Source organism: Tripterygium wilfordii, chromosome 2 (assembly GCF_013401445.1).
Source record: "Tripterygium wilfordii isolate XIE 37 chromosome 2, ASM1340144v1, whole genome shotgun sequence".
Taxonomy (NCBI): domain Eukaryota; kingdom Viridiplantae; phylum Streptophyta; class Magnoliopsida; order Celastrales; family Celastraceae; genus Tripterygium; species Tripterygium wilfordii.
The window spans coordinates 4581624-4594864 of record NC_052233.1 but is presented as its reverse complement, the minus strand read 5'-3'; the positions used below and the strand labels follow the sequence as shown (position 1 = coordinate 4594864).

At 38.9% G+C, this 13241-nt stretch overlaps 1 pseudogene; it reads right to left on the bottom strand.

Moving 5' to 3' along the window:
• Positions 1-261, bottom strand: part of LOC119983774 — a 2926-nt pseudogene extending 2665 nt beyond the window's left edge.
• Between the last annotated feature and the right edge of the window lie 12980 nt (positions 262-13241).

Here is a 13241-nt window from a genome sequence, read left to right as displayed (position 1 = left end):
CCCAAACAACCTGACTCGTCGATAGGGTCCATGCATGACGGGGCTCTCACCCTCTCCGGCGCCCCTTTCCAGGGGACTTGGGCCTGGTCCGCCGCTGAAGACGCTTCTCCAGACTACAATTCGAACACCGAGGGCGATCGATTCTCAAGCTGGGCTCTTCCCGGTTCGCTCGCCGTTGCTAAGGGAATCCTTGCAAGTTTCTTTTCCTGCGCTTATTGATATGCTTAAACTCAGTGGGTGTTCCTGCCTGACCTGGGGTCGCTTTGTGAGGACGCTTGAGTCATGGTCTTTTGCTCCCCGTCGACGAGGCTTGCCCACAGTGGTTTTTAAGGAGCTAATGCTTCCAACCACCACATGTCGTGGCTGCCATCGCCAAGGGGCTATCTTTTGGGCCAACCGCGAGCGGTAGCACACGGAGGCCAATATCCGCCACCCCTAACTTTTCCCTATACAAGGGGTGAGAGGATTGTTGGCGACGTTGCGTGACACCCAGGCAGGCGTGCCCTCGGCCTAACGGCTTCAGGTGCAACTTATGTTCAAAAACTCGATGGTTCACGGAATTCTGTAATTCACGCCAAGTATCGCATTTTGCTACTTTCTTCATCGATGCGAGATGTTGGCAGGTTGGCCATTGCTCTTCAAGGTATCATAAGTCCTGCTCAGAATGCATTCCTTGGAGGTAGGAAAATGGCTGATAATATCAATTTGGTGTAAGAACTTCTAAGACATTATGGCAGAAAAAGGGCTTCTCCTAGATGTTTGATCAAAATTGACTTTAGAAAAGCTTTTGATTCTGTTCAGTGGCCTTTCCTAAGGCATTTGCTTCTGGCTCTTGGTTTCCCTGATCAATTTGTTAATTTAATCATGAAATGTGTTGAAACCACTTCCTTCTCAGTAGCTGTTAATGGGGATTTGTATGGCTTCTTTCAGGGCAAGAGTGGGGTTAGGCAGGGTGATCCCCTATCTCCTTATTTGTTTATTACTTGCATGGAATACTTCTCTAGAATGTTGGATGTTGCCTCTGGAATGCCTGGGTTTCAGTTTCATCCAAAGTGTAGTGTTCACAGAATCTGTCATCTTGCTTTTGCTGATGATATCCTTCTGTTTTCTCGTGGAGACAGATCCTCTGTGCAAATGCTTCACCAGCAATTAATGGATTTTGGGAGGATCTATGGTCTGGAAATAAATGCTAGCAAATCTTCAATTTATTTTGGAGGAGTTGGTAATACTTCTAAGCAAGTTATTTTACAGGCCACAGGGTTTAAAGAAGGTTCCTTTCCTTTCAAGTATCCTGGTGTTCCTCTTAGTCCCCACAGGTTACTGGCTAGTCAATTCTTTCCTCTTTTGCACAAGTTGGATTCAGCTATTCAGAGTTGGATGGGGAAGCATTTGTCCTATGCTGGAAGACTTGAGTTACTTAAATCTGTCTTGCAAGGAATTGTGCAATTTTGGCTCAGCATCTTTCCTATGCCAACTCAAGTTATCAATCAGATTACCAGCATCTGTAGGAATTTTCTTTGGAGTGGCAATACTTTGAAGAAGAATTATGCTCTGGTGGCTTGGCGGACCGTTTGTCTGCCTAAGAATGAAGGAGGTCTGGGATTGCTTGATCTAAAGGCCAGGAATAGTAGCTTCTTAGCCAAGCAACTCTGGAACATTCACCTAAAAACTGATTCTCTATGGATTCAGTGGGTTCATCACTTCTACTTGTCTCATTACTCCATTTGGGATGCTGGACTGCAGGGAACTTCATCCCCACTGTGGAAGGCTATTATTTCTCTAAAGGACAAGTTGCTACAAGAGTGTGGGAGTCATTCCCAAGCTATTACTAGACTGCAAAGTTGGCAGCTTGGTTTCAAAACTTTCACTACTAATGCTTATGAGTTCTTCAGGGAAAAAGGTGTTATTGTCTCTTGGGAGGGGGTTGTCTGGGAGCATTGGTCCCTGCCAAGATACAACTTTGTCTTATGGTTGGCAGTTAAGGGCAGGCTTAGAACCAGGGACAGGCTCAGGTTTATCCCTACTGACACTTATTGTATTTTTTGTAGGCAAGAAGAGGAGACTCATAGGCATCTTTTCTTTACTTGTAATTGGACCTCTCTTTTATGGGGAAAGATAAAGAGCTGGTTGAGGATAAATAGGCACATGGTTACTCTGAATAGTGCCATTAGGGGTTTAAAGTCTGGCAGGAGAGGTCTTGATGCTAGAATGAGGAGAGTTTCTCTTGGGTTGGTGGTGTATTTGATTTGGCAGGAGAGAAACAGAAGGGTTTTTGAAAACACTTGTCAATCTGTGGATTCTATGGTTCATAGATTTCAAGTTACGTTCTTTACTGTACTTTACTTTCACGTTAAAGACCCTGTCATTAATGTTGGAGGATGAAATTGGGTTGTTGGTTACTCTGTTAGCCTGGTTCTTCAGATGTTGGGTAGGGAGATAATTTAAGGTCAGCTTGTGTATGGTGGTTTCCTCTTTGATTATGTCTTCTTGCCTTATTTATGGTTTGAGGGATGCTGGAGTTAATAGGGACCTTCCCTTTGGAGCTAGTCTGCTTGCTTCTGGTTTGGTTTCTAGCTTCCCTGCCTGGTGCTGGGCTTGCCTTATTACTCTTTGGTTGCTCTGGTCTGGTTGCTTTGGTGTCTGGTTTCTATTGGCTTTGATTGGAGCCTTGCTTGCTGCCTTTGAAACCCAAGTTGGATTTATTGTTGATGTTGATTACATCTGGATGCATGTGATTGCTAGTGGAGATTGACCCCCTTTGTAATACCCCGTTCAGAAAAAATACACCTGAATCAAAATAAAAGTAATTAAGAATGTAAAAATAAAAATAAATAAATAAATAAATCTATAAATAAATTGAGGAATTTGATTGTGGAAGTGTCGGTTTAAGAATTTTGTAAATTGGATTTAAATCGGACCCGAAATCTAATCTAAAACATATAAGAAAAACTAATTAAAAGTCAAATGGCATAATCGTAAATACATTGCTGGTATGTTTGTAAATAAAGCAGGCGGTGGGGGTATTTTCGAAACTTCATAATTGGGTGGCATTTGTGAAATTAAAACTTGGTTATTTTGATATTTGTTTAAAAAGGTGGGGGCAATGGTGGTATTTTCTTGTATTTGTAAAAATTAATAAAAGACATAAAAAAATGAAAAATTACAAAGGGAATCCAAATCTTTCTTCCTCTCATGTGCAAACCATCCGTCAACCACCAAACTTTGTCGTCCGGTCAACGTTTCAGACGGCCGACCTACCAAATAGCTTCTCCCGACCCCCACGAGCATAACCCAACTAACCTCGTCTCAAACCATCGTCCGTAGCCACCGGAATCATGCTTGTAAGCTCGCGGCCACCATGAAGAAAAAGCTTTGATATGGCCAACTCCGGTCACCGTTCAGCTTGCGTCACCACCATTCATCTCATCGGACTGAGGAGCACCTAGCCCAACCAATTTTCGACCAAAACAACCCTCGGATGCTAGAGATCCGACTTTGACCTGAAATGGGCCACTTTGACCTGATTTTTGACCCGGCTGAAATTCCACTTTTCGGCGACCCCGAAGCTATAATCTGACTTGTTTCGATGCTCTGAACACGTTGGCGACATTTTTGAATCCATACGGAGAGCGTTGGAGCATCTTGGAAATTACTTTGTAAATACGCATATATATACGGTATACATGCAGGTATAAATACTAAGCTAGAGTATAATTTTTGATTAATTTGGTTATGAGTATGATAAATAGATTAGTGGTGATTAGTGGACTCGTGTATTTGATGGGGGACGAGTGTGAGGAGGTATTGAATAGGTGATCGAGGAGATTGGACTTAATACTGTAGAAGGTTGATTATTTGATGCACTGCTATCGAGGTAGGGATTTCTTACCCTTTTATTTCGAAATATTTTCAAGCCACCGATCGAATTGCTTAAATGGTAAGTTTTGGTTTCCATCTCAATCTTTTTCGAGACGCCTTGAGGGCTTACCATTGTTTCTTTACCTACTTGTCAATGACATATTATATGTGATTTAGTTTGGTGATTATATAACCTTGAAATGCTTGGTCGTAAATCGGGCATTATGTAAATCCTCATGCATCACGACGAATGAATGTTTTTATATATATGTGTTGCACGAATGACATGAATTGTAAGAATTTACATTAGATGCATGGTGGGTTCCGATGGTGATCCTGGGCTCACGTTAGGTGTTGGATGCTATTTGGACACGTGCGTGGATGATGGATAGGAGCCTTGTGATGGTCCTAGTCCATAGGATTCCAGTAGCGGTATTTATTACTGCACCCTGGCTAGTTATTTGAAGATAGGCCAGGCGTGGCAGGCTGAGATATCACTGTGGGGCCAGTAGTGAGTGGTTACGACCACATGTGTGCCAACCTTCTCTCTAGTGGTTTGTGATTTACGATGTTGGATGACTGGTATTTGATGTTGGTATTGGTTGGATGCTAGAGAGAGAGGTAGCACGGGTGGATTCTCGTCGACTTATCACCACAAGGCAGGAATCTGATCCGCCGGCTTGGGTGTCATTGGAAGCTGATATGGAGGTTCGGTTGGGTTGATCGGGTGCATTAGTTTGCATTGCATTTTGTTGCATTGATTAAACATTTTTTCATCTCCAACCTTATTATTCTTTACTTGTGCTCTTTTGTTTTGTCCCTATTGAGCCTTCTGCTTACCCTATCTATTTTTCTCCCCACATGTGAGACAAGATCTAGTGAACAGGCTGCGGATCAGTAGGAGGACGCGTGACGGAGGTGGCCTGGACTGTTGTGTGTTCTTTTGTGTTTATTTGACACGTGTGTGTGGATATATATATGTATGGCGTGATGTTGGCATGTTTTAGTTCTTTAAGTACATTGATGTACTATGGTTATGACTGGATTGATGTATGGTTTTGTTTTATTGGCCGGGAGTGGTGTCCCGTGACTACTGTGTGTTTGATGATGATGATGGGGTATGTGTTTGACGATGGACCTACGAGTCAGTTGATTTTGATGGTATTAGAAATGTTTTTCTTTGTGCGTGATATGTTTACAGGTTGGTTTCCCCAATTTATGGGGAGATGCTATCAAAATTTTTTGTCGAATCAAAACGGTTAGTAATGTGGCACGTGAGGTGCATGTTTTGTTTGTCCTTGTCTCTTTCTTCACTCTCCACGGATCAGGGCATGACAATTTGGTATCAGAGCCCAGGTTGGCTCTGTGTAGGATCTAGGGAGTGGGTCAATGGGCATGTGTGAGTGTGTTTGTTGTGTGGTGATTGCATATAGTGTTCCCATGCCACGTCACGACCTTTGCTGATCCGGTATGTTTCTTTATTCCCATAAATCCTCGATATTTATTTGGCTAAATTTTTTTTGGGTTATTTGTGTGATATATATAAGTAAAGATCCTCGCATTGATCGATCCCGTGGTCAGGGGCGCGGTGGAGGACGAGGCTTAATGGATGTTTTGGCATTCGAGATAGGATAGGATCGAGAACCAAGAATGCACATACTGTTGATGAAGTATGTGATCTTATTGCAGATAATGTTAGACATTGGGAAGTTTAGGCTATATTCGTTGCTTCGCTAGTACGTAATCTAATTTTTGCGAATATTGTTTTTGAAAAAGAAAGATGAATGGTACAAATTTGTGAACTATTGGCAACTAAATTGGGCGACCGTATAGAAACAAGTACCTAATGCTGAGAATAAATGACTTGGCTGACCAAATGAAAGAGCCTAATATTATTCAGAGGCATATTTTAGGTCAAGATACCATTAGTCGAAGATTTGGGAAAGGGATATTTTGAAGATAGCATTTATGACTCAGTATGGGGACTATGAGATTTTGGTAATACAATTTAGACTAACCAAGACTTGTGTAAAGTTCAGAGAATCGATACAGTAAATCTTTCATTCGCATCTCGATTAGTCTGTTATAGTGTTAGTGACGTCATTTTGATTTATTCGCCTTTAGCGAATGAAGAAACATTCAAAAAAAAACTTTGGGGGAGCATTAGTTGTATGCAAAGTTGACTAAATATATAAATTTGGGTAATTGTGATGAAAGTCTTAGGACATGCGATTTCTTGAGAGGGAGTAGCAGTTAATTTATCTAAAGTGGAGGTAGTACTAAAACGACAGAGGCCTAAGAATGTCACTGAGATATGTAACTTCTTGAGATTAGCAAGTTATTACACTCGTGTCATTTATAATTTCTCACGAGTTGTAGCGCAATTGACTCACCTTACGCAGAAGGGGATTCCTTTCATATGGTCGAGCATTTGTGACATACCTTCTAGGAGTTGAAGACGAGACTCATATCTTTCCTCGAAAAAAAAAGTAATTCTAAAGAGGAATGTCGGCCATTAGGTATGTTCCGACACGTTTCCAGAATTAGTCGATGCGAAATTCTTGTTATTCATTAGGCTATTATAGTAGACTGATGTTGTAGAGATGTTTCTCTTAAGTGTTCCAAAATCATGGACATGGGGGAGTTGATAGTTGTAAAGTACGTTTCAACAGGCATAGGAGATTGGGACCGAGGTCGAGTGTATGATTAATATTAGAGGTTAAAAAAAAAGGAGAAGAAATAAAAAGAACAAAGAGAAGGAGATTTGTTTGAAATGGTTTGGAAATATAAGGAACACCAAAGTGTTTCCCTACACGCCGTGATTCACGTTAAAGTAGTAAGTATATTATTACCAAAAGGGTATGCATTTTAAATTATAAATTTAAATTGGGTAAAGAATGGAAATTATTTTTTTTTCTTTGGTCTTGTGAAAATCTTAAGTGTATAGTTTGAACATACTAAAATTTATGTTTGAGTTGAAAACTCTTGCTGAGGGAGCCAAAGTAATCACTTAAAGAAGATGTCAGGTGAGATTCGGAAAAATATTGACAATTAATACATTATGTGGAATGTAAGGTATGACTTAAATGATTTAAGTATTATATATCTTCGATATTTGAAAAAAAAAATTTATGGGATGATATAGTGATTTGAGGAGTTGTTTCGAAACTAATTGATTTTATGATAAGAGAACGATCCAAAGTGATATTGGATATACTAGACGATTGCTAATTTGATGATCCTGTTTGATAAACATTATAGGTAAACAAATAAAAGTTATTTGTATTAACTTTGGGAAATTTTTGATATTATTAGGATAGATTAAAGAGGTGTACACATTGTGGTACATATTTATATTTATGAGGACTCGTGATACAGTAGATGAGGTTAGGTTGATGTTGTCATGACTTGACACAATTTGGATTTGTACAGTTTTCAGGATCTTTCATAATTTAATTTTCTTGGAGTTAATGTGAACATTGTCAATTGATGTGTTAGTGTGAATAGTTGATTTCTTTGAATCATGTATTGGTATAAATGTTTATTTATGACTAAAGATGATGGTTATTAGTTCTTGAGTGTTAGCTGGTGACTGAGTTACGCGACTCCAAAACTTGATTGAAATCAAAAGTTAATGAATTATGATTTGGAAAATATGTATATAGGTTATTGTATGATTGAGGTGTTAGGTAAAGTTGTTATTTTGTAAATAGAATATCGATTCTATATGTATATATTATTGAATTTGGTACCTTTTGGAGATAGTTTGTCTTGATGAATCTAAGGTTAGGAATGATATTGTGATATTGAAATAGCTCTAAGGTATTGTGATATTGTGATATTGGTTGTGATATAGGTATCGAAACATCTCTAAGGTTACAAAATGGACTGAAGTTATATAGAGTAGCATGAATATATTTATGTCTATATGGATTGGTACAATTGTCTATTTGAATGACGCAGTGTGGTTATTAGAGTTCATTGAGAGATTTTATGATTACTAGATTAGGTTAATGAAATTAATCCGTCGGAAGATTGTGACTATGTGGTGATTTAGTGGCCTTGTACGGTGACTTAGTTCAAAGGTTTTGTCAGTACTTGAAGATTGGATTTGTTTGAAAATCTATAGTAGATAAATAATGGATATAAAATTATTGGATTTTTTTTATAGTTATTGGTTTTGGTTGCTGGTGTATGAAATGTAAATGGATTCCGACTATGTTTCTAATCTTAGATGGTAGCCTGAAATCAAATGATAGATTATAGGTTCTGATGTATACTAAGATTTTAGGTATACACATCTTACAAAATTGTGCAAATTTGATATAGTACTGGAAGTGTGCTTAAAATGTATTTTATGTACCATAGAGAGTACTAATTTATGTTAGGGCAGGTTCATTTTTGAGGTTTGATGTCTGTGATGTTTTAGACACTAGTCATTTTGATTGATGAAATATGTTAGTAATAACGACTTGGAGTAATTGTCTGATGTGGTAACATCTCAGGAATTTGGAGTTGAACATGTGGGCCAACTATCCAGCTTTGTTTGTCACACTCACATTACAGTTTAATTTCGAGGACAAAATAGTTTTAGGAGAAGAATGTGAAAACCCAATAATTAGAAAGGATTGAATCGAAGTTTCAATAAGGACTAAATTGAACATACAAATTGTTAAGGGGTTCAAATTTATGTGTCCAAGAATTTGAGGATTATAAATTCGAATTAGAAAGGTTGATAAAAAAAAGAGTAGTATACCTTACGTGTGAATCGACAATCATTTGTTGAAATTAACATTAATAACTTATGGCACAAGAGTATACCGCTCACATTATAGTTGGAAATAACGTGTCATAGAAAAAAAAAAGAATGATGATGAAAATGGAGTGTAAGTGAAATTGTCAGTGGAATGTGACCGAAAATGAAGTAAATTAATAATAATAATAATAATAGTGAAAGTTAGATGTTACATTACATAGAAGTGGAAAATACTACCTAGATTCATAATGTAGGGAGTGACAAAGTGTTCGATAGTTTGGCAAGTAGCTCCACGGTTAATTGGACCTTTGAGACTTGAGAGCGTGTAGGACCAGTCGCTTATCGTTTAGTTCTTCTACCGCGATTATCCAACGTACATAATGTATTTTATGTGTCGATGCTTCAGAAGTACGAGTCGAACTGGATTAATTCACATTAGATGCAGCAGTGGACATGAATTACATCGTGCAGCCGTTAAAGATTTTGGATAGGCAAGAGACAATCACTTGATCAAGTATCAAACCTCTTGTGAAGGTGTTATGGCAACCCCACGGAGTGGAGTAGGCTACGTATTAGTTAGAGTCCGAAATGAGGAGGAAGTATCCATTCTTATTTGCGTCTATAGGTACGTTTTAAATTTCGAGGACAAAATTTTTATAAGGGAGGGAGGATATAATACCCCATTCAGAAAAATAAACCTGAATCAAAATAAAAGTAATTAAGAATGTAAAAATAAAAAAAAATCTATAATAAATTGAGGAATTTGATTGTGGAAGTGTTGGTTTAAGAATGGTGTAAATCGGATTTAAATCGGACCCGAAATCTAATCTAAAACACATAAGAAAAACTAATTAAAAGTAAAATGGCATAATCGTAAATACATTGCTGGTATGTTTGTAAATGAAGCAAGCGGTGTGGGTATTTTCGAAACTTCATAATTGGGTGGCATTTGTGAAATTAAAACTTGGTTATTTCGATATTTGTTTAAAAAGGTGGGGGCAATGGTGGTATTTTCTTGTATTTGTAAAAATTAATAAAGAACATAAAAAAAATGAAAAATTACAAAAAGAACCCAAATCTTTCTTCTTCCTCTCATGTACAAACCACCCGTCAACCACCAAACTTTGTCGTCCGGTCACCGTTTCAGATGGTGGACCTACCAAAAAGCTTCTCCCGACCCCCACGAGCATAACCCAACTAACCTCGTCTTAAACCGTCGTCCGTAGCCACCGGAATCATGCTTGGAAGCTCACGGCCACCAAGAAGAAAAAGCTCTTATCTGGCCAACTCTGGTCACCGTTCAGCTTGCCATCACCACCATTCATCTCACCGGACTGTGGAGCACCTAGCCCAACCAATTTTCGACCAAAACAGTCCTCGGATGCCAGAGATCCGACTTTGACCCAAAATGGGTCACTTTGTAACGATTTTTGACCCTGCTGAAATTCCACTTTTCGACGACCCCGAAGCTCTAATCTGACGAGTTTCGATGCTCTGAACACGTTGGCGACGTTTTTGAATCCATACGGAGAGTGTTGGAGCATCTTGGAAATTACTTTGTAAATACGCATATATATACGATATACATGCAGGTATAAATACTAAGCTAGAGTATAATTTTTGATTAATTTGGTTATGAGTATGACAAATAGATTAGTGGTGATTAGTGGACTCATGTATTTGATGGGGGACGAGTGTGAGGAGGTATTGAATAGTCTTGCGTACAAATCGAATGATGAAGAAAATACTTAAAAGTCGAACTAGTGTGAACTGGATGATTAAATATCAGATCATCATGTTAAATAATAAGTATTCTAAATAGTATTTAGATGATATATGTTTTATATAGACATGTACTAATTGGATAGACTGGCCAAGGGTATTTTGGTAATTTAAATTGTGGATGTTTATTAACCGGTATTATATTGGTATATTGGAATAGGTGATCGAGGAGATTGGAATTAATACTGTAGAAGGTTAATTATTTGATGCACTACTATCGAGGTAGGGATTTCTTACCCTTTTATTTTAAAATATTTTCAAGCCACCGAATTGCTTAAATGGTAAGTTTTGGTTTCCATCTCAATCTTTTTCGAGAGGAAACAAGCCTTGAGGGCTTACCATTGTTTCCTTACCTACTTGTCAATGACATATTATATGTGATTTAGTTTGGTGATTATATAACCTTGAAATGCTTGGTCATAAATCGGGCATTATGTAAATCTTCATGCATCACGACGAATGAATGTTTTTATATATATATGTTGCACGAATGACATGAATTATAAGAATTTATATTAGATGCATGGTGGGTTCCGAGGGTGGTCCCCGACTCACGTTAGGTGTTGGATGTTATTTGGGCACGTGCGTGGATGATGGATAGGAGCCTTGTGATGGTCCTAGTCCATAGGATTCCCGTAGCGGTATTTATTACTGCACGATGGCTAGTTATTTGACGCTAGGACAGGTGTGGTAGGCTGAGATATCACTATGGGGCCAGCAGTGAGTGGTTACGACCACATGTATGCCAACCTTCTCTCTAGCAGTTTGTGATTTACGATGTTGGATGACTGGTATTTGATGTTGGTATTGGTTGGATGCTAGAGAGAGAGGTAGCACGGGTGGATTCTCGTCGGCTTATCGCCACAGGGCTGGAATCTGATCCGCCGGCTTGGGTGTCATTGGAGACGGATATGGAGGTTCGGTTGGGTTGATCGGGTGCATTAGTTTGCATTGCATTTTGTTGCATTGATTAAACGTTGTTTCATCTCCAACCTTATTATTCTTTACTTGTGCTCTTTTGTTTTGTCCCTACTGAGCCTTCTGCTCACCCTATCTATTTTTCTCTCCACATGTGAGACAAGATCCAGTGAACAGGCTGCGGATCAGTAGGAGGACACTTGACGGAGGTGGCCTAGACTTTTGTGTGTTCTTTTGTGTTTATTTGACATTTGTGTGTGGATATATATATATATATATATATATATATATATATATCTATGTATGTATGGCGTGATGTCGGCGTGTTTTAGTTGTTTAAGTACATTGATGTACTATGGTTATGACTGGATTGATGTATGGTTTTGTTTTGTTGGCCGAGAGTGGTGTCCCGTGACTACTGTGTGTTTGATGATAATGATGGGGTATGTGTTTGACGGTGGACCTATGAGTCAGTTGATTTTGATGGTATTAGAAGTGTTTTTCTTTGTGTGTGATATGTTTATAGGTTGGTTTCCCCAATTTATGGGGAGATGCTATCAAAAATTTTAGTCGAATCAAAACGGTTTGTAATGTGGCACGTGAGGTGCATGTTTTGTTTGTCCTTGTCTCTTTCTTCACGCTCCGCTGATTGGGGCGTGACACCCTTGGCTGATATTCATTTGGTTTCTTCTCTGGCTCATTTGGCTTTCTATAAGTGCTTGTCCTCAGTTGGCTTCCCCGGCTTGTTAGGGTGATTGTTGGCTTGTATATAGACTTTCTGGACTTTCCAGTTTTGTTTTGCTTTTTCATCTTCAATATATTCTTACATTTTGATCAAAAAAATAAAGAGCTGGATTTTTTTGATCAAAAAAGAAAGAGCTAGATTTTCCAGTTTTGTCTCACTTTTGATCTTTAATACATACTTACATTTTGATCAAAAAATAAACAAAGAGCTGGACATTCTAGCTTTGTTTCACTTTTTGGTCTATTATATACTTACATTTTGATCAAAAAAAAGAAAGAGCTCTCAGCAGTAGAAGTAGTAGTAGAGGAGAGAGAAAGTTAGAGAGATGCTCTCATTTTCCCCAAAATCGCTTTTCCTCCCGATTTCTTTCCTGCTCTAATTTTCACCCCGATTTCTGGTTTTATTGCTTTCTCGATGGTGCATCACTGCGATTGAGTGTTCCTTCTGCTCTGTTATTCATGTTTCTATTGCAATGGCCAAAACCAAAAGGAAGACGGCGACAATTTCTGGTTCACGGGAAAAGGAGAAAAAAAACTCTAAAGCAAATTCAGGAGGAGGTTCAGTTTGAATTACAGAAAAACACAGTTCTGGCTCAGCAAGTCCCTCCGATTGCTAGGGAGAGTATTCGAACGGAGGTCACAATTCCTGAGAAGGTTGCGAATTTCAAAACCCTAATCGGGGGTTCAAGCCCGAGCAAGCATCTGATTAATGTCTATGATATAACTACTGACAATGCTGGTTTTGTGAGTCCTTCTCTATCTCAAGACCAGGTGGTGTTAGGAGAAACGCCTGAGGAAGAGGAATTTGAAGAGGAGCAGGTTGATTATACTGCCTCTGAGGATGGCTCTGGCGCAAAATATATGTTCTTCAACTATGATTTTCCTCACACCAGAACTATCGAGCAGGGCGAAGCTTCCAAAGGACCTCTTGGTGAGCATGAGGAGAGGAGTCCTAGCCTTCCACTGGACATTGGTGACAAGTCTAAGTCTGTTCCTAGAAGGCAAGGGAAGGAGCAAGCTTTTCCTGGGGATGCTTCTAGTTCTAAACCAGCCTTAGGTATGTCTAGACATGCTGAGCCTATTAAAGGGAAATGGCGTGATCTCTTTAGCACTAACAGAAGCATGGATAATTGCTCAAAGCATGAACATTTTGCTAAAATTTGTGCCAAGAAGAATTGTGTTT